The sequence below is a fragment of the Macaca nemestrina genome, chromosome 4, assembly GCF_043159975.1.
Source record: "Macaca nemestrina isolate mMacNem1 chromosome 4, mMacNem.hap1, whole genome shotgun sequence".
NCBI classification, from domain to species: Eukaryota; Metazoa; Chordata; class Mammalia; order Primates; family Cercopithecidae; genus Macaca; species Macaca nemestrina.
Window position 1 is genome coordinate 181,883,462 of NC_092128.1, and position 21,350 is coordinate 181,904,811.

Consider the following 21,350-nt stretch of genomic DNA (forward strand, 5'->3'; position numbering starts at 1 on the left):
ACGATATGACTGGATAACCTAAACACCCAAGGGAATCAATTCTAAGCACTTTGAATTTTTAAAAAACACAGTAAAGGGACCAGATTTAAAAATGATAATAAATGTACAACAGTCCATTGCTTCTCCATATACCAACATGAAGCAAACAAAAATATACTCTCATTGGTGAAAAAGATTTCATTCTTACTCGGAACATGAAGAAAAAAACTATTGAGACACAATACAAACATAATCGACAAACAGAACAAAATGAAATGCTACACAGCCGGTAAAAATCTGTAAGTGAGTGAAAATCACTCTGGAAAAAAATAAATACATAAACAAAGCCCAGTATCCATGAATATATTCACTATGATTCTTTTCTTTGACTACAAGTTAAATATAATGTCAGAAAATAAAAACAAAAATAATGGCAAGTAAACCTATGAGATTTTAATAGTAGTTTTGTGAGATCAATTTTTAGATCAACCTTGTTTTCTGTATGTATTCATGCTATATTATCTACAACAAGCAAGTATACTTTTGAGATCAGATCAGAAAAGAATTTTAATTTGTTGAGTTGACTTGAGATAAAAATTAACCAATACATTCACTGGCGACATATGATTTTCAAGATTTCTGAATCACCGTGGGGATGAGAGCTTTTCTAAAACCTGGGGTTAGCACACAGGAGCCATAGGTCTGAGGCAAAGTTCAAATGGATGAGAATGGAAACGTTTCTCTGGCTTACCCAAGCTGGCCAGTCTGCCTAGAACTAATTTAAGAACATAAAGATGACATCATTGCAGGTGTTCTTTCAAAGTGGAGCATACATTTATAATGCTTCTGGCTGACAAAATTGGAAAGGAGACAAGGTTTAAAAAGCCTCAGATATTCTCTTTGTCGACGCTCACCATCTTTATCTTCAAATAAAAGTATTTATATTTCTTCTGTCTGCCCCTTGGGCTCTGGTTCTTGGTTAAGAAATGTCTCATAAATTTCAGAAGAGGAGGAAAACAGAAGGTGATGGTACAGAACATTCTATTTTTAAGACAATAAATATTTTAACTTCTCTAAGAGACCACCTATCATGAAAACTTCAGATCTTCCTAAGTAAGTCTTATAAAAATTAACTATAAAGTTTATGACAGTTTCCAAAATCAAGTACTATATGCCAGATTGGCTTAAAGCATTTAGAAATGAACAGCCTGGATGTTTGCAAAAGGTCACATACTGGAAAAGAGTAATGTCCAATTCAAAAAGTGAAAACTAAGAGATGCTGCCAATCCAAAAATTGAATGCCCCAACTTTACTGAATTCTGTTAATAAAATCAACAGGTTGTTCCACTGTACAGGCAGGGCTACTACTTTATGCTGATAATCCAATAAGTGTTTATTAAGCACTTGCTATTTACAAAGCACTGTGGTAGACACTGTAGAGAGAACTGATAAAATATCTCAAGGAATTTAGAAGGTAACCAGGAAAAAGGACAAGTACAAAAATAAATAATAGAACTCTTACCAATTAACAAGAGCAATGAAATAACCTGATTTTAAACATGGGCAAAAGACTTGAACAGACTTTTAACAGAAGAACATGTAGGAATGGTCAGTAAGCACATGACAGGTTGCTCAGCACCATTAGTCATCAGAGAAACGGAAATTAAAACTACAGCAAGATGCCATTTCACACCCACTAGAGTAGCTCAAATAAAAATGATTGACAACGCCAAATGTTGGCCAAGATGCAGAGAAACCAGAACTATCTTATGTTACTAGGGGGAGAGTAATGGTACAACCATGTTGAAAATCTGTTTGGCAATTCTCTTAAAGCTACCCTATGGCCCAGCAATTCCATTTCTAGGTATGAATACTTACCCAAAAGAAATGAAAACCTGTGTCTACAGAAAGCGTATGCAAGAATGTTTATAGCTGCTTTATTTACAATAGCCTCCTTCCCCACAAAGACAAATGTCCATCAACAGGAGGATGGGTAAACAAACTGTGGTATAGTCATACAGTAGAATACTACTGAACAATCAAATAGAACAAGTTACTAATAGGTGCAACAACATGGGCACATCTCAAAAACTCCACTTTGAGAGACAGAAGTCACACACACAAAGAATACATGTTGGAAGAATTCATTTGTTTGAAACTCTAGAACAGGCAAACCTGTTCTATGAGATTAAAGCTGTGGTGATAGAAGTCAAAAAGTGACTGCCTCCAAGATTGTGGGGGTGGATCAACAATTCACTGGAAAGGGACAGAAGAGGAAGTTCTAGGGTGGTGGATGTGTTCTGAATCTTGATTGGGATGATGGTTACACAGGTATACAATTGTCTAAACTTATCAAACTAAGCGTGTAAGATCTGTGCATTTTGTTATACTTAAGTTACACTTCATTTTTTAATACTCAGAAAAGGTAAAAATAGAAATAGTAGACATTTGACAGTTGTGAGTTTGCATTGCAAATACTACAAAAATCCTCAAATTTGTTAATATCACCATAGAACAGGACTTCACAATAAAATGTTCACTTTGGCAAGAAAGGGAGGAGGTTGGGATGATCGTGGGATGATGAAGCCACAGTGAGGCCAGGTGCTGGGTGAAAACAGGAACCCACCTCTGGGGCCCATTCCTTTAGTGCCTGAGACTCAAAGTTGGGCCTCAGAAAAATTGTAACTCATCACATATCATGAACCTCTACACTAGCTTACAAAGGCTCAAAGGGGGGGATTTTAAATCCAAAAAATGTAACTACTGTACCAGATAGAATATTAGAAACACTAGAAGGAAGTTACAGAGAATATTTTAAATGAGGTCTAAAATGATAGCCAAATCTCACCTCCTGAGTAGTAAAACCACATTAACTCGTATAGTCACCACTCCTCGTATGAGTCTGGTCCCGTCCAAAAGGGACGGAGTTTAAATTGGTTCTTTGATTTGAAACCAACACATGGAAAGCCCTACTGGGATATTTAGTAACTACATTAAGACACACCCCTTAAGAACCTTTAAACAAAACTCTACCATGTATCTGGTGTAGTTCTGCTCAGGATACCTTGTAGGAATATAAATGACAAAAATGTAAAATTGCCTTAGAAAAGGGTTTGCACATTGCTATGATCCAAATGTTGGTGTCTTCCCAAAATTCGTATGTTGGAACTTAATGCCTGATATAGTTTGGCTGTGTCCCTACCCAAATCTCATCTTGAATTATAGTTCCCATAATTCCCACATGTGGGAGGGACCCATTGGGAGATAACTGAATCATGAGGGCAGTTTCCCCAGACTGTTCTTGTGGTAGTGAAAAAGTCTCACAAGATAGGATGGTTTTATAAGGGGAAACCCCTTTTGCTTGGCTCTCATTCTCTCCTGCCTGCTGCCATGTAAGACATGCCTTTCGCCCTCCACCATGATTGTGAGGCCTCCCCAGCCACGTGGAACTGTGAGTCCATTAAACCTCTTTTTCCTTATAAATTACTCAGTCTCGGGTATATCTTTATCAGCAGGTGGAAATGAACTAATGCAATGCCCAGAGTGATAGTATTAAGAAGTGGGGCCTTTTGGAGGTGATTTGCTCTTGAAGGCTCTGCCCTCATGAATGGGATTAGTGCCCTTATAAAAGAGGCCTGAGGGGGCCTCCTTGCCCTTTTGCCATGTGAGGACACAGCAACAAGGCAGAGAACAAGCCCTTGCCAGACACAAATCTGCCTTGATCTTGGACTTCCCAACCTCCAGGACTGTAAGCAATAAATTTCTGTTGTTTATAAATTACCTAATCTAAGGTATTATGCTATAGCAGCCCAAATGGATGAAGACACACATATTAGGCAATAATTATTTCAGTTAATCCTGATGTGTTTACATTGGTCTTCAACATTTTCCCTGCCCTAATATTTGCAAGGAGCACAGTAAGTATCTGCCCATTAGCACAGGTGACTCCATAAGGCAGTGGTGCTAAAAGGAGGGGAATGGTATAAAGATGTTCCCTGGTTGGTGGCAGGGGTAGGGGGTATGATATATAGTTTCCTTCCCCACATTACTAATTCAATAAGGAATTAAATTACTAATTCAATAAGGAATTAAATTAATCAATTTAAGATGAGAATCACTAATTCAATAAGGAATTAAATTAATCAAATACCAATATCCTTATTATGGCTTTTGTTTTTGCTTTTGGTTTTTTGCTCAGGTTCAAGGGAATCTTTGATTTTTCTCATTCTTCCCAAGATGTTATATGGTCTGTCCCCCACATTCCTCCTTTGCCCCAGCCTCCTACTTTCTCCCTCCCTTAAGACTCCAACTGCACTGGCCTCCTTGCTCTTTCTTGAACATGTCAGATGCTCCTGCCTTAACACCTTTGTAGTGACTGTTCCACTTACCTGAACCACCTTTCCCAGATACCCCAATGACTGATTCCTTTACCTCTTGCACACTTTCTCATAAAGGTCATTCTCTTAGAAGGGCCAACCTTGACCATTCCTATTTAAAATTGCAATCTGTCCTCTCACAAGCATGGCCTATGCCTTCCTTCCTTTCTCTGCCCTCCTTTCTTTCCAGTGCACTCATCACCTTTGACATACTGTGACTTTTTTAATCTTTTTGTGTTTATTGCCTTATTGTGTTATATGTATTATCTGTTATATTATTATCTTTTATTTTTAGTTTATTGCCTGCTCCTCCTGCTACAATGTAAGTGCTCTATGGCAGGTGTCTTTACTCGTTTTATTAACTTCTCTTAAGCACGTACGACTTGACCTGTCACACAGCAGGTATTTCAACAAATGTCTATCAAGTGAACAAATGTATTATTTTCTATGCTTCTCTAGATAAATACAGCTGACCCTTGAACAATGCCGAGGTAAGGGGTGCTGACCCCATACACAATCAAAAATCCATATACGACTTTTGACTCTTTCAAACTTAACTACTAATAGCCTACAAGTAGTCTTACCAATAACATGAACAATCAATTGATATGTATTTTGTATGTCATCTATATTATACACTGTATTCTTACAATAAAGTAAACTAGAGGACAGAAAATACTATTAAGAAAATCATAAGGAAGAGAAAACGTACTTACTATTCAGTAAGTGGGAGTGGATCATCATAAAGGTCTTCATCCTTGTCATCTTCATGTTGAGTGGGCTGAGGAAGAGGAGGAGGAGAAGGAGTTAGACTTGCTGTCTCAAGAGTGGCAGAGGTGAAAAAAAATCTGCCCAGAAGTGGACCCACAGAGTTTAAACCTGTGTTGTTCAAGCGTCAACTGTATAACCATGATATTAGCATTGTGAACATTCTCTCTTCATCTCTTCCTGCCACCTACCCAACTCTCCACTCAAGGGAGATTTATAAGTAAGATTTTGAACACTGAAAATCAAATTAAGTGGTCTGGAAAAGCTACAATGGCAAACGGGGGAAACAATTTGGAAAGCAACCCTTAACCCTACATTTTCCTATCCTATGAAATCTGTGAATAGTTGTATCTACACAAGGCCAACGGCCCCAGCTCTATCCTCTAATCACCTTTTTCTTCTATTTCCCTAATGTAACACTTACCCAGCCAACAAGTAAGGAAATAGATTAGAAACCTTTTGAGTGACTCTTTAGTGAACATGGACTCTAATCAATCAGAAAAGTCACATGGGATTAGGTCATTGGCATTAGTTTTTCATGTATGGTAAATACATTGGTTCATCTCATTTGAAAGGAATAGGCACATTCATGTCATCTTAAGAACTGGGGTTTTATGATTTATTGAAGGAGCCATCTAGTAATAAGTTATATAGGGGTAGGACAGAACCTAATGTAGTACAGGCTCCATAGAGGACAGACTTGGGAGGTTGTTTAGGACTGAAGCTGACTCTGGGCTCCATGTTAGCTTGTTGCCCATTAACATCAGGAATTCTTGGATCTTCACTATGGCACTCCCATTGGCATGGATCCCCTACTGTCTGTTGATTTCTGCTCCTCTCTAGGCATCTTCTTTTTTCTCCTCTTGTACCAACTGACTCCATTCGTGTCTCCAGGAGAAAGAATGTGACCATACTTGCTAATTACCACGGTCCATGCTTAGGGCTCTTACCCCATGGCCCCTTGTAGGTCATCAGTCAACCCACAAAGTGGCTACCTTTGGTTTGGGTAGGACCATTAATCAAGGGGAACCCAGTAGGCTTGCGTTTCACCATAATCATAGCCAACCCCTCTTTGAGACCATTCCCCGCAGGACCCCTGGGATCATGTCAAGCTCAATACATTGCCCCAGGTACCCAGAATGCCAGTCACTGTGTCTTTGTCCCCACTTAGAACACATTACCCCTGATCTTTTCTTACCAGCATTCTAACCCTCTAACCTTCATTGTGGGGAGGTATTGACAGCTTAATTCAAAACAATCTCACCACAAAACAACCTGCTGTTTTCCAGAAACTCCCCAGCTCCCAGACTAAGGCATTCAGGACAATCCAAACTCCCATTCCCACAAAATCCAGAGTGGATTTTCATAAGCATCAGGAACACTGAAAGGGCCTGTAGGCTCCACAGGGCACCTACATTTCCTGGGGCTTCCCTCAGAAAGAAGGTGGAGGGTAAATGTAGTGGCCATGTATAAGGAAAGGAAAACGAAGGTTTTCAAACCTGCATGAAGCCTAGAAAGTGCCACTGCGTGTAGCCACACCCACAAATATTTTTCTTTGGTAAAATTACAGGCAGAGGACCCTGCCAATTCAGAAAACAATCTGTTGGCTGACACTGCCTTGCATTCCACTCTGTGCAGTCCGCACTGCACAGAGAAAGCAATTTGGAATTAATAGTATTCCTTGATACTTGTTTTCAACAAATACTTGCTGAATGCCTACTATGCACCAAACTCCACGGTCAGGAGCAGGTCCAATCCTGTTGGTGTTTTTTATTTCAGTCTCAGCTCTGTCAACTTGCTTGAAGCTGCAAGGAATTTAGTGCTCGGGGACAGGCCTCCACAAGTCCAATGAAGTTGGCTGCATTTCTGATTCACTTCTCTATCCAAGAATAAAAATAGGGGCTGATCCACTCAAACAATCCTGGGAGATTAAAAGATTTTGAAGCCAAAACAAAACCCGAGATAAGCTGCCTACCTGTGCGTGAGGAGGCAAGTCAGTTCCAGGAGCCAGCAGCATCTGTCCGGGAAGGACTCCCCGCAGCCTGATGGGACTTGTCCCGGCGACCTCTTCCCTCCTGAGGTCCTGTTACCCGTGTGCGCGTCGGGGCAAAGCCCGCTGTGCCACCGGCCTCCTGCTCACATGGTGCTGTCCTGTCCTTTTTTGCTTGGTAATTTCCAGTTAAAGCTCAGCTGTTTGTGTTTGTTTTTTTTGTTTGTTTGTTTTGTTTTTTTGTCTACTCCACTCATCACAAATACCTTTAATGAGCAAATTTCCCTCCTCCATTTGCTGAATTTTATGTCTTCTCTGTTCCTTGATGAGAATTGAATGGGATCATTCCACAACTTTGACAGCGATTTATTGTCCTCTCAAGGACTCACAGAGCACAGCCCAGAAAGGGCTAACAGTGCCGGCGTTGTAGCAGGACCTCCTCTGCTGGAGACAGCGCAGTGCATGAAACCCCCTAGGACCACCAGCCTGCAGAGGGTGGTCAGTGTGTGTGCAGTGAAAGAGCAGGGATTCCGATGTTGAGCTGAGGTGAATGTACAGAGGGAAGAGCTCTCCAGAAGGTACAGGTAGGAACAGGAGTAAGAGTCCCTCTAAGCAGTCTTTCCTTCTGTGCCTTCCACCACCTAAACATCTGGAAGCAGACACCTGGACCACCTGCACCTTGGCAGAGGGAAGGAGCTTGGCCAAGAGAATAAAAAAGGACCAGGCGGCCGGGCGTGGTGGCTCACGCCTGTAATCCCAGCACTTTGGGAGGCCGAGGTGGGCAGGTCACTAGGTCAGGAGATTGAGATCATCCTGGCTAACACGGTGAAACCCCATCTCTACTAAAAATGCAAAAACTTAGCTGGGCATGGCAGTGGGGACCTGTAGTCCCAGCTACTCAGGAGGCTGAGGCAGGAGAATGGCGAGAACCCGGGAGGCGGAGCTTGTAGTGAGCCGAGATCGTGCCACTGCACTCCAGCCTGGGCAAGTGAGCGAGACTCCGTCTCAAAAAAAAAAAAAAGGACCAGGCACACTTCACTGTAAGCCGCGTCCCCAGGCTTCTTGTTTTCCCTACCTGGGGAGGCAATGACAATAATAGACTTCAGAAGTTAATTGACTTAATGAGTGGAACTCCTTCAATCCATTGAAGGCCTCAGTAGATCAACAACAACAGAAAAAGTAGAGGGAGAGAAAATTCTTTCTCTCTGCCTAATTGCTTGAGCTGGGTTATTGGGTTCTCCTGCGCTCAAACTGCCTTACACCTTTGGTTCTCGGTTTCAGTCCTGTGGACTTGGACTAGAACTCACACCATCAGTTCTGGTTCTCAGGCCTTCAGAATCAAACTGGAACTGCACCAGCAGCCTTCCTGGGTCTCCAGCTCGCAGACAGCAGACTGCGGAACTTCTCAGCCTCCATAATCACATGAGTCAATTCCTTATAATAAACCTCTCTCGATCGATCGATCGATCGATCGATCGATCGATAGATAGATCCCTTTACAGCTGGGGAGGGTCTTCCTAGAGGAGGGTGCACGAACATAAAGGGCAGCCCTAGTGCTGGATCCTGGCCCTTGCAGGTGATACAGCTCTGATGAGCAGAGGAAGACCAGGGTTCTTCGTCTCCAGTCAAATTAGATAAAATGACCTGGACATACATGGAGTGGTTTTAAGGAGCAGAGAGTTTAATAGGCAAGAAAGATGGGAGAAGAAAGAAGGAAGAGGCTCCCATGTACAGACACAGAGGAATGGGGAGCTCCGAAGCCAAGAGAGGAGACCCCATGTGCCACGGAAAAATGGCTGCTTATATGAATAGGCTGGAGGAGGTGATGTCTGATTTGCACAGGCCTCAGGGGATTGGTTTGACCAGGCATGTCACTCACGTAGCCTGCAGAAAAAAACTGGCCCTGTCATCCCAGCCTTTTAATATGCAAATGCAGGGCACCATGATGTTCTCCACACGTGTGGGTATGTGGGGGCGGCCATGGTCATAAGCACACACATACCCCACCTCCCAGAGAAAGCACAGCTATCCTGTTTGGCTTTACCGCTTCTCAAGCAGCCACACGGGAGAGTGGGAAGACAACTCACAAACCTCTTGTGTTTGTTTCAGGTTTTGAAGAGTCAGCTATAAGCTATATTGTTTTGCTTTGAAAAGACGCTGGATTTAGAACCAGCTATAGTCCTTTAGCAACCTCTCTGCCCCTTATTATCCACGTGGCCTTTGGCAACCTCCCTGAGCCTCAGTTTTCTTGTCCTCCCCCACTATGGGGATGTCAGCGGCATCTCCACGCGATAACATACTGGAAAATGCTGCAAGTCCACAGTACTGGGTAGAGAGAAATTTATTGTTATTATTGTTGTTCTCTTTCATCCCAAATGGACAGCTTGATCTTTCCCTTAGGGAAATGCTTTCAAATAAAAAGTGATTATGTTTTGGAGACTTAGCAAAATGGATTTGGGTAACTTCCATCAGGAGGGAGGAAGACAGCCAGTGGCCTTTTGCTATGAGACCACAGGTTTGAAGGAAGGCGCCGCAGAAGGCCCCTGCCCCGCACACAGCTCTGGTTATCCACAAAGCACCCAACAAATGCTCACTAGTGGCCTATAACACTAAGAGCTTCTGTGCTGGCCCTCCCTAGGCGTCTGCCATTCTCTTTGTTTTTTGGCGGGGGTGGGGGATGGAGTCTCGCTCTGTCACCCAGGCTGGAGTGCAGTGGCGTGATCTCGGCTCACTGCAAGCTCCGCCTCCCGGGCTCCTGCCGTTCTCCTGCCTCAGCCTCCTGAGTAGCTGGGACTACAGGTGCCTGCCACGACACCCGGCTAATTTTTTGTATGTTTAGTAGAGACGGGGTTTCACCATGTTAGCCAGGATGGTCTCGATCTCCTGACCTAGTGACCCGCCCACCTCGGCCTCCCAAAGTGCTGGGATTACAGGCATGAGCCACCGCGCCTGGCCACCTCTGCCATTCTGCTATCTATGTGCCTCATCACACAAAACCCCACCGTAGCCCTGAGCAGTCCCGGGTACACAAATGCCCCGCTTACTTGGGAAGACGCATCTTAGCAGAGTAAGGCCTTTTCTACTTCCCCACAGCCAGGAAGACAAAGGATGAGGCCCTGGAGCCCCCGTGCCTAACATGGTGCTGTGCTGCCAGTCATGAAGGCATCAGTGCATGCACGCCCTCACTGCATGGGCGGGGACCCTGAGCCTCCAAGAGCAGAAATGATTTGCCCAGGCCACCCTGGCAGTCAGCGACCTGAGACCAGTTCCTACTCCTAAATCAAGGTCCCTTGGCTACTGGGACCTTCTCAAGAAGAAATTCTTGTTCAAATGGACTTTTCCCAAGTGCAGCCTGCTGTGTGCTCCAGGGCAGCCCTCTGACGGTGATCAATTAACTCCCGGTTCTTCGTGTCAGGTGATTTACCCGACAGTCAGCTAATCTCACCTTTCCTAGACTCTCCCTTTCTTGGCCCACGTGCTGCCCGAGTGACACACTCCGTGCTGTAAATGAGGATGTCACGGTGTGTTCTCAGGTTTTACTGGAAGTACAGCCCTTAACAAACAGTCTAGTAAACAGCCAGCCCAGGCGGTGCACACGTCAGCAGCCCTGCTCCAGGGCTCCCACGTCAGCAAAGGCGGGGCCCAGGCCTGGAAGCCAAAGCCCTTTCCAGCAGCCCTCCTGTCACTGGGCCAGCCCCGCCTGCCTGCTGGCTTCTGGAGCTCCCACACTCAAAACTGGGATCTGGGAGTTGTTCTCCCAGGTGACCACATTCCCTTCAGGGGTTGTGCAGAAAAACTGAACCAGAATATGCATAAAGATGCAGAAAATTGAGACTCTAAACTGAAATGGCATGAATGGTGGCTGGAACGTTTATTTGGTGCCTCAGTAACACAGGTCTCCTGTCTACTCCTGTCTACACTGGTCCCATGTAAGGTCTCCTTGCCAACTCATGACAAAGAAGAATGGTTTGGTTGTAAAATCACAGTTCAGCAACAGTCCACAGGAGGACTAAATAATTTATTGAGAGAAAGAAGTGAAAACTCTTCATTAGAAATGTGAGGATGGGTGCTCAAATTGGTTTTTTAAAATGTCGGCGAGAACAAAAATGATGACACTTAAGCACTGAGGCTACTACAGTGTTTTGATAAAGGGTGAAAGGCGCCTTCTCCCTTTTATCAAAATGTTCCCCATCGTTGGCCCTGCAGAGGATCATGCTGATGGGAAACGGGCCGTTAAGTAGGACCTGAAAGTGAATGTCGTCGTAAGTTCCAAATCAAACTACCACCAACAAATAACAAGTAATCACAACAACGACTATTTATTTAGCCTTGTTGAGACTCAGAAACCAATACCCCAACATAGAGGGTTTTAACATGCCGAATTCAGGAAGCCTTAAGGTCTCTCTGACCTTCCCCCAAACACCCCGTCTTTCCCAAAGAAGCTGAAGTTTCTTTATCTAAGATCCAGACCTTCCAAGGAGAGCAATTATTCTTTCTTCTCCTTCCCACTTATCTTATCTATGGCAGAAAAGAAGACCAAGATGTGACCTGACATTACAAGGTTATTTCTGTTCTCCCATCCAGTCATTCTCCCTAACAATCATTTATTGCCCCTCAATAGAATTCCTCTTCTTCCCATTCCCGTAACCTGTTTTACCAGAATCCAAGGCCCCATACATTCTGTAACCCCAAAATGGTACATAAGTTTCTGTAACTCATTGGGAAGTTGGGGCTTCATTTTGAAGGCTCCTGCATGAACACATTAAATAAGTTTTATGCCTTTTCTCCCATTAATCAATCTGCCTTACGCCCCTCAGCAAAACTTCAGAGGTCAAGAGCCTGTGGCCCCCACAGCCTTAACCCACTAAAATGTAAGCACTCAGAAGGCAAGGACTCTGTCTTGTTCCCAAAGGGATCTCTAGCCCAAGACAGGCCTTGGCACATGGCAGCTCAATGCATATTTTGAACAGGCGAGTGCGTGTCGTCGTTCTGCCAGAGACTGTATTTCACACTATGTGTCATTATTAAGTCTTTTATGCCCCACGAAACAGATGTGATTCCCATTTTATAGATGCAGAAAGGGAGGCTTGGGGAGGCTAGGAAACTTGTCCAGGGGTTCTCAGCCGTACAGTGGGAGCGCTTGGCTAGGCAGCATGGCCAGTCTGCTTCCAGAGCTTACGCAACTAACCATGACATCACCCTCACCTCCCTACGTGCTACCATCTTCAGCCTAGGTCTCCGGACAGGTCCATGGGTCCCTAAGTCCTCTCTTTGATTGGGAAGGGAATCCCAGCACCCCTGGAATTGCATGCACAATGGCGTGTATCTGTGCTTATGGAGGCTGTGCTGGAGACAGGGCCCGTGGTCTTCAGATTTTCAGAGAAACCTGGGATCAAAAAGAGTTTCAGAATCACTGTCCTGGTTTCAGCACTGAAAATCCCACGTCCTGGGATGACTGCTGTTGGTAGCAGGCAGCATAGTCCCCAAAGGAGGAGAAGATTGAGTTTACATTCCTGGCGGTTCTCCTATCTCAGCAGTAGGAAAAAGGCTATGGGAAGTGGGAACAGAGTACAAAGCTCAGAAACGGACTTGGAGAAGGCTGAAGAGGAAGTCCTGGGACAGAATGAGGTGATTGTGACAGCAGCGCTTCAACATTCCGGCCGGAGGTTCCAACGCCAGATCCCTGCAGAAGGCACCTGTCTTCCCACTTTCCCTTTAGTTGACGCCACCGTTTCTGGGACAAGTTGAGGAAGGAGCACCAAGCAGTAGAAGTTTCTGAGGAGTGAAAGGGTGGCCAGAAAGACCCCCTCACCCAAAATTCTGTGCTGATGTTTAGGTGAGTACCTAGGTCATGCGGGGTGATGACATCTGACATTGTGCTGGCATCATCCACAGTTCATGAGCAATTCTCCCTCCCTCAGCCACTGGGTGGTCCCTGGGGTGGGGGTCCCCAGGAACCCCCAAGAACAGGCCCCGCTGCAGACCAGCAGTTCTGGACAGGTCAGATGCTGAGGGCCACAGTGAGTAGCTTGCAGGAACATCCTGGAAGTGTCCCAAAGCCAACAGAGTGTCCCAAAGCCAACAGAGTGTCCCAAAGCCAACACAGTGTCCCAAAGCCGACAGTCAGGAACATGAACTGTGTGTTGGACGCCCATGGGAGCTGCATTCTGAGCGAGATATCTGGAGTGTGCTCCAGGGCCAAGTTCTCCCGTGACAGATGAGGGGATGGGGCTCTGAGATCACCCAGGCTGCTGCTACAATCACGGTGAGGCCTGTGTCTGGCAACTGGAATTGACCAGCATTTACAGCTAGCTCCAGCCTGCTAAACCAAGAAAACGAGGCAGGGCAGGCCTGACACATTTCCTTCAGGGGCTCAACAATGGCTAGAACCTCCCAGGAGAGCCTGGGCTTCCTTGAGCCATGTACCGTGGCAGCCCTGTGGCCGGCACAGGTGTGAGTCAGTCTTCTGAGATTACAAGGGGGTTGCTGGATGCTTCCTCCTCCGCCTGTCTTTTGTTTCCTAACTTCAGGGTGCTTTTGTCCGTCAAGCCCTTTGGAATGTGTGGCTCCAGCTTCCCCGGCTGCTTTTCACCCTAAGGACCAGGCATCCGCAGACTTCCAGAGACGACAGCATATAATTCCTGTAGGTGTCAGTCCTTTGAGACGCAGTTCTCCCAGAGCAAGCCCTGCTTCCTATAAGCAGCCACACTTGTCGCTCAGGCCCCGCTGGGTCCTGTCTTCTGTTGACATCAAGCAAGGCAGGGAGGAGCATGGACAATGGTGTCAGAGACACTCCCTTTTGAGCATTTGCCTCTACAGAACCTGGCCAGGGCCATGGGATGCCCTGTTTGGCCACCTGAGGCCTGAATCCATCGGGATCTGTAAGAAGCGACCACTGACATTGAGAATGGCACCAGCCACCTCCAGAAGGGGCAGGTCATCTGACTCACTGGCCGCACACTTCACCTGCGGAAGAAAGCCCAAGGCTTACCCAGATGAAGAAAGAGGCATCTGTGCTAAATTAGGTGACCGAAGACCAAAGACCTTTTGACTTAAGACCAAAAAGCAGCCACAGGGCTCCCTTCCCTCCTGTCAAAATTGTTAAGGTGCAAAAGACACCCCCACCCACCAGCCTCTTCAATTCCAGGCAGAACCCAGCCCTGTGCCTGGCTGTCATCAAGGGCACCAGGCTGGTGTTTTGGCAACAAACCAGCTTTCAAAGTGACATCAAATTGCTGTGAATCACCGATCTGATTCAAATGAGGGCTTAGGTGGATTTAGAGATAGCTGATTGCCTCAGATTAGTGCACAATTGCCTCAGAAAGTCATTTACCTCTGGGAGTTTCAGGTACTAAACACTTAGAGTTTGCATTTAAACCCTAAACTGGGACAGGGGCAGCCATTCTTTCGCTGGCAGGACCCAGTGAAGGCTGACCCCTCGTACCTACGACTATTCTGTGATTGGTCCCTCCTCATCTCCCTGCCCCATCCCATCTAAGCCCGGTTCATTTTATTTCAAAGATGAAAACGACTCTCGAAGTTGTGATTTGGTCTCCCCGGTCACGCCCCTCATGAGTGGAGCCCCGTGTCCCCCGTATCTGTCTGTGTTCTTCACCAGGAGGGTTTTCCATTTTCTGTGACTTTTGTTGCTGCGAAGTTCTCCCTGGTCCTGGGTCCCAACTGACCACCTTCCAGCCCCAGTCATCCTGCAGGTCCTCATGGTGGAAGTCCACTCCCCTTCTCATGCCATGTTCCTTCACAGATGTGAACAGCTCTCTCTGTCCTGTCTTTTAAAGACCCAGACCCTGATCCCCTCCTACTACCAAACCATGGTTCTGGAACTCTTCATGTCTCATCCATCCTCCCTCTAGCTTTTCCTACTGGGGGCCTCCTTCTCAGAATGTAGCAGCTACATACACCAGGGGTGGATTCAATAATGTCACCTCCCTTGTTTCAGCCAGTAGACCTCTATTGATTTAGTCTAAAGTCACATTGGCCTTTTGGCAGCCTGTCCCTATGGTGACTCATAATGAGGTTCATTTGGAGTCAACCAAAACTCTTATAAAGGACACTGCCTGGACACATCCACCCCTGCCCCCAAGCAGGTAGCTGTTTTGTTGAGCTTTGGAGCAAAATGTCCGACTTTTACATTTGTCCCTGTTACATTTCTCTGTTTTAATCTGCCCCATCATTCCTATAGTTTTCTGTCATCTGGGAACCTGTTGCAAATGCCTTCTGTTGATTGATCCAGATTATTGTTTACAGAGCAATTTTGTTATGGAATCACCTAACCATGTCAGCCTACAGCTTGCTTCCCTCTGCCTTGTTCAGAAAGGTCACAGAAGGCTGCTTGTTCACAGCTTTGCTGAAACATCTTAAAGTGTTGGGCCAGGAGAAGTGTTAGAGACCATCTGCTTCAAGCCCTTCATATTTCAGATGAAGAAACTGAGGCCAGGTGAGGTAAAGGGGCTGCTAAAAGATTATACAGTGATCTAGTCTGCAGTAGAGCCAAAGGACTCAGAGATTCCCATACCCAAGGACCCTTCGGTTATTTGCCCAGCAAGGAAACCACTGGTACACTGCATCCAGTCTGCTGGAAGATTCCAAAACAGAGGACAACAGAGCCCCTGCCCTTGGGAAGAAAGGCTAAGTGGGCCCTGAAAAGCAAGTAATCAACTGACGACTAGAGAAACAATGTGGTCCAGACATACAATGAAATACGGTCCAGCCATGAAAAGGAATGCAGCACTGACGCATGCTACAACGTGGGTGAACCTTGAAAAATTATGGTCAGTGAAATAAGCCAGTGGCAGAAGACCACATATTGCATTATTCCATTTAGAGGATTTGCCACAATAGGCAGATCCCTCCAAACACAGAAAGCACCTTCGTGGGTGCCAGGGTCTGGGGGGTAGAGGGACATGGGGAGTGACTGCTAATGGGTACAAGATTTCTTTTTGGAGTGACAAATGTTCTGGAATTAGACCATGATGATGGTTGCCCAACAATGTAACACACTCAAAACCACTGAATTGTACACCTTAAAATGGTTAAAATGGTGAATTTTATGGCATGTGAATTATACCTTCATTTTTAACAACAACATCAGTCTGTCTTCCAGCTCACTCGTGGACAGTGGAGAAGAAGGGAAACGAAGGAGGTCAAGAACAAACCCTTTCCTCTGCTCCCAGCTGAAGAGCTTTGCATACGGCGGGGAGGGCCTGGAGGGGCCACTCTCTGGGCAGCTGGGGGTTGCTTTTCCACCTACAGGGCCTGCCTGCCATGTCCTTCCTAGCGCATTCTGAGTGTCCCCTGGGCTGCGGTCCTGGGACCTCCCCCACTCTTCCGCCCTTTACCTGGAGCCGCGATGGGAACTGGGCCTCCCTGGGCTACTGCTCTGCCTTGGAAGGAAATGGGGGACACTTGCTTGGCTCTTCAGCACCCGCCCCGTGTTTCCGTGTTTGTGTGAAGGGCAAAGGTCTTAGCGATCTCCTGCCAGGCTCAGATCCACTCCTCTACACGGCACGCCTTGCTCTGGCCAAGGCTCCATTCGGAGGAATTCGGGTGCGGCACAGCGTCAGGGTCCAGCGATAAGCAGTCACCTGGGGGGACCCCAGCTGGCCTCAGAGCGCGGGCAGGAAGAGGAGCCAGAAACTGGACAGCGATGGGGAGGGGGTTCCAATAAAGTATGCAGAAATCACCGTGGAGAAGAGAAGCGACTGGGGCTGTTTCAGAAAAAAAAAAAAATTAAATCCTCTGCCAGTTGGAAGCGCATTGCTTTCATGTCGGCCTGACTGATTCCCGCGTGGGCGTGCGGCTCTGGCTCTGGCGGCCTGCCAGGGAGCGTGGGTGGCGTTCCCAGAACAAAAGTTCAGGCTGCGCAAGAGTCACCTGCGGGAGAGCCCTGTCCCCGCCCACCAGGGACCGCTCCGCCCACCGCCCAGGGCAGTGAGCACAGCAGCCAGGTAGCCCTGCTGCCAGGGAGGGCAAACATGCACCGCGCACAACACACAGCACATACACACAACATACAACAGACAACACACACAACACATACAACACACACAACACATACAACACAAACACAACACATACACACAACACATATACACAACAGACAACACACAACACATACGACACACACAACACATACACACAACACACAACAGACAACACACACAACACATACAACACACACAACACATACACACAACACACACACAACAGACAACACACAACACATACAACACACACAACAGACAACACAAACACACAACACATACAACACACACAACACATACACACAACATACAACAGACAACACACAACACATACAACACAAACACATACACACAACACATACACACAACAGACAACACACAACACATCCAACACAAACACAACAGACAACAAAAACACACAACACATACAACACATACAACACAAACACACAACACATACACACAACAGACAACACACACAACACATACAACACAAACACAACACATACACACAACAGACAACACACAACACATACAACACACACAACACATACACACAACACACAACAGACAACACACACAACACATACAACACAAACACACAACACATACACACAACAGACAACACACAACACATACAACACAAACAACATACAATACATACAACACACACAACTGACCACACAATATACAACACACACTACAAACAGCACACAATATACTACACACAATACACAACACATATAACACAAAACACAACACACACAACACACTACAGACAACACAACATACAATATATAACACAACACACACTACAGATAATACAACAAACCATGCACACCACAAAACATACAACACACAAACCATACACAACATACACCACATACAACACAACATACGCCACACACAACACACACAACACAGGAACCATACAACACACACAACATACAACACAAAAAACACATACCACACACCCCTCTCTCTCTCTCCCCATCTCTGTCTCTCCTCATGCGTTCTCGCCCATGGAGAATGTAAGTGAGAAGAGCTGTTTGCATCGTGGAGCCAATGAGGCATCCATAAAGAAGAAGGACTGCGGGAGCCCACTCTCTACCAGAAGGGCCAGAGCTCAGGGAGCGCCACTGTTAGCAAGATGGGAGCCAGCTTTCACAGAGCACTGTGTGTCTTCAAAGAACTTCACCAGCATTGACTCATTAAGCCGCCCACACCTCTGAGGCAGCTGGGGCGGCAGCTTGGTTCTCCCTGTCAGAGAGGAGAGGTCAACGCTCACCTCAGGGCACAGGGCAAATTCAAGGAGGGGCGAGGGCCACTGTGTCCCAGATGACCCAGCCAAGGAACCTGCTTCTGTCTCAGGGAAGATGTCAAGTGAGGTCGGAAGTCAAGGACCAGCTCTCCAGATGCTGAAGGGTTAAGGAAGGAGGAAGAGAGGGTGGGTGGCTGGTGGCATCATGTTACCTTCTGCCTGTCACCCAGAGAGCCAAGCTGAACAGGCAGCAGGCGTGCTTGTGAGGAAGGGTGGGTCCAGCCTTTCTGGGGCAGCAGCCCCTCCACCCTCTTTTTCCTGTGCTGACAGAGAAGGGAGAAGGGGTCTCAGAGAGGCCCTTGGACCGAGTTCCTTCATTCCTCCCTTCTAGGAGTGATGCGTTTTTACAATATCAACAGTCCTCACTCCCAGGCAAGATCTCTGTAATGCATCACACGGATGAATCCTTTTGTATCTCAAAGTTCACACACAGTATGAACTCACCTGCCAACAGGGAGCTTGTTTTTATGCTAATGGAATGGCAAAGGGAAAGTTCTTCCCAAATGAAAGAGCTTTGATGTCCTGTATTTCTATATGTGTATGTGTGTGTGTACACATATGTATACACATGCATATACATATTTATATATTATATATTTTTTATATATATCTATTTCCTCCCAAAAAAATGGCTGGTCCGGAGCTGAATCTCTTTCCTCCTCAAACCCCTATTTGGAAGCAGGCATTCCTCCCATGGTGAAAGGGCTCACATACAGCACAGCTTGGTTTCTGAAAGCTTGGCCTTTAGAACTAGAAAGATTTGCTTCACTCATTGTCTGAATGTGGAGAAGAACCTGACTCTTAGAGGCAGCTTTCTCTGACCCCATCGCTGCCTGGGATCCCAACACCTAGGAAGAGGTTTAAAAGAGGAACTGTCCAACCCAAAGCCAAGGGCAACACAGACCAGCCTGACTTCTTCACTCATAGCTTGAGCAAGCTGCTCGTCTCGGTGATTATTTGGACACATGCTACGAGCACAGAGACATACCCTCACCTTTTGTTTTCAGGGATTAAAGAGAAGATTTTAAAAATCTGAAGCCAAAAAGACACAGAGAAACAGAAGCAGCTATAAGAAATACACCCTCAGAAGGGAACAACTTCAGAAGAGAGAACGAGCAGGACCCTCAACTTTGTCCTGAGCCCTTCATTGGAAAGCTTATCCATCTTCATTTTTCCTAAAACTGAGATTTGTAACTAAAACCATTTCCTAAATGCTGCTATGGACATTGTAGTACCAGGCACAAACTCAGGGTAGACATGTCGTTTTCAAGGACAGTTGAAGTGGGCGCATTGTATTTAGGTCAAGTGACTTAAATGCTAGGTTGGACGACTTAGGTGAACTCTTTATTGGCACAAGGTAAATGCACATTTTGCACAGCCAAGTCAATCTTGCATTCTTGTTAAAAGGTGTGAATTGGTATTTTTAATCAGTGGCAGCCGACTGTAGTATCAAGAGCCCAGGAGTTCAAATCTGCTTCTGTCATCTATCCACCAAAGGACCTCAGGCTGATTAACCCCTTCTAGACTCCTGTCCCCATCTCTAAACAAACAATAGTAATGGCAGCTCCCTGGTAGGTTTGCTGTAAAGATTAAATGAGATGCTGCTGCCAAACACTGAGCCACAGTAGGCATTCTCTTTGCCCTTGGATTTGTTTTTCCACAATACAATTCTATGTACCTTAGAAAAATCAAATGATGATCTGGTTACTTATTGAGCTAATTGAAGGCATGCCTATAAGGTTATTGAAATTTATGGGGTTTTTTGTTTGTTTTGTTTTATTGGTCTTTTAGTTAGAAATAAGGATTGATAAAAGAAAAAGGGGGAAGAGAGGGATGGAAGGAGAAAGGGAGAAGGATGGGAGGAAGGTAGGAAGAAAGGAAGGGAGGAAGAGAGGAAGGAAGGGAGGAAGAGAGGAAGGATGGGATGGAGGGAGAAAGGATGGGAGGGAGGGAGAAAGGATGGGAGGGAGGGGAAGGAAGGAAAGAAGGAGGGAAGGAAGGAGGAAAGGAAGGAAGGAGGGAGGGAGGGAAGGAAGGAAGGAGGGAAGGAAGGAAAGAGGGAGGGAGGGAAGGAAGGAAAGGAAGGAAGGAAGAAAGGAAGGAGGGAGGGAAGGAAGGAGAGAAGGAAGGAGGGAGGGAGGAAGGATGGGAGGGAGGAAGGATGGGAGGAAGGGGAAGGAAGGAAGGAGGGAGGGAGGGAGGGAGGGAGGGAGGGAAGGAAGGAAGGAAGGAAGGAAGGAAGGAAGGAAGGAAGGAAGGAAATAACTGAGCCTATTTTAACCAAACACAAAGAACTTAGAATGGAGCTACCCTTATCTCTTCCCCATCTGTAGATGAAAATCTGAAAGAAACAAATGTCCTCCCATGTTTTTTGGCTTCTTTATCAGAGGTGCTTGCAAGCGTCTGCCTAGGCAGGCTGTGGCCCGTTGCACCTATTTGTGAAGACCTTCCTTTTCTTGAAACAATACACTGAATAAATAACCCTGGAGTTAGAAATCTGGCAAAGCACCTGAAAAGGGGTGGGCAGGGGGTGCAAAAACTATAATAAAAAAGGCATTACACACAGTAAGAGCTTGCTCAGTCAACATTTGTTGAATGAATGAATTCTAGCTTCTGATTATAGCTTTGAGCTTTAATGTCTCTTGGCTGCAGAATTGGTCCCCCATTTCCACTTTCTGTGTTCATGCTGCCCTTGCATAGACTAGAACCGCCATTTCACGTCACCTGTCTTACAAGATTTAGAGTGCATTCTCAGACCACCTGCATCACAGTCATCTGCTAAAAAGGCATATTCCAGGCCTTTCCAAATTGCCAAAGACCAGATTCTGAAGATCCATAGTCCAGTATGTGACTGGTCCTAAACTGGTTACTCTAGGTGAGGGGAGAGAGGGAAAGTGTCTGGCTTCTACAGAGGA

The 21,350-nt window shown here is 45.9% G+C and overlaps 1 long non-coding RNA gene across 1 annotated transcript; it reads left to right on the top strand.

The window, feature by feature from the left end:
- The first annotated feature begins 12,350 nt into the window (after positions 1-12,350).
- On the top strand, positions 12,351-16,216 carry LOC139363006 (uncharacterized). Its single transcript, XR_011622827.1, has 2 exons — positions 12,351-12,949; positions 13,644-16,216. It is a non-coding gene; the product is annotated as an uncharacterized lncRNA (long non-coding RNA).
- The last annotated feature ends 5,134 nt before the right edge of the window (positions 16,217-21,350 follow it).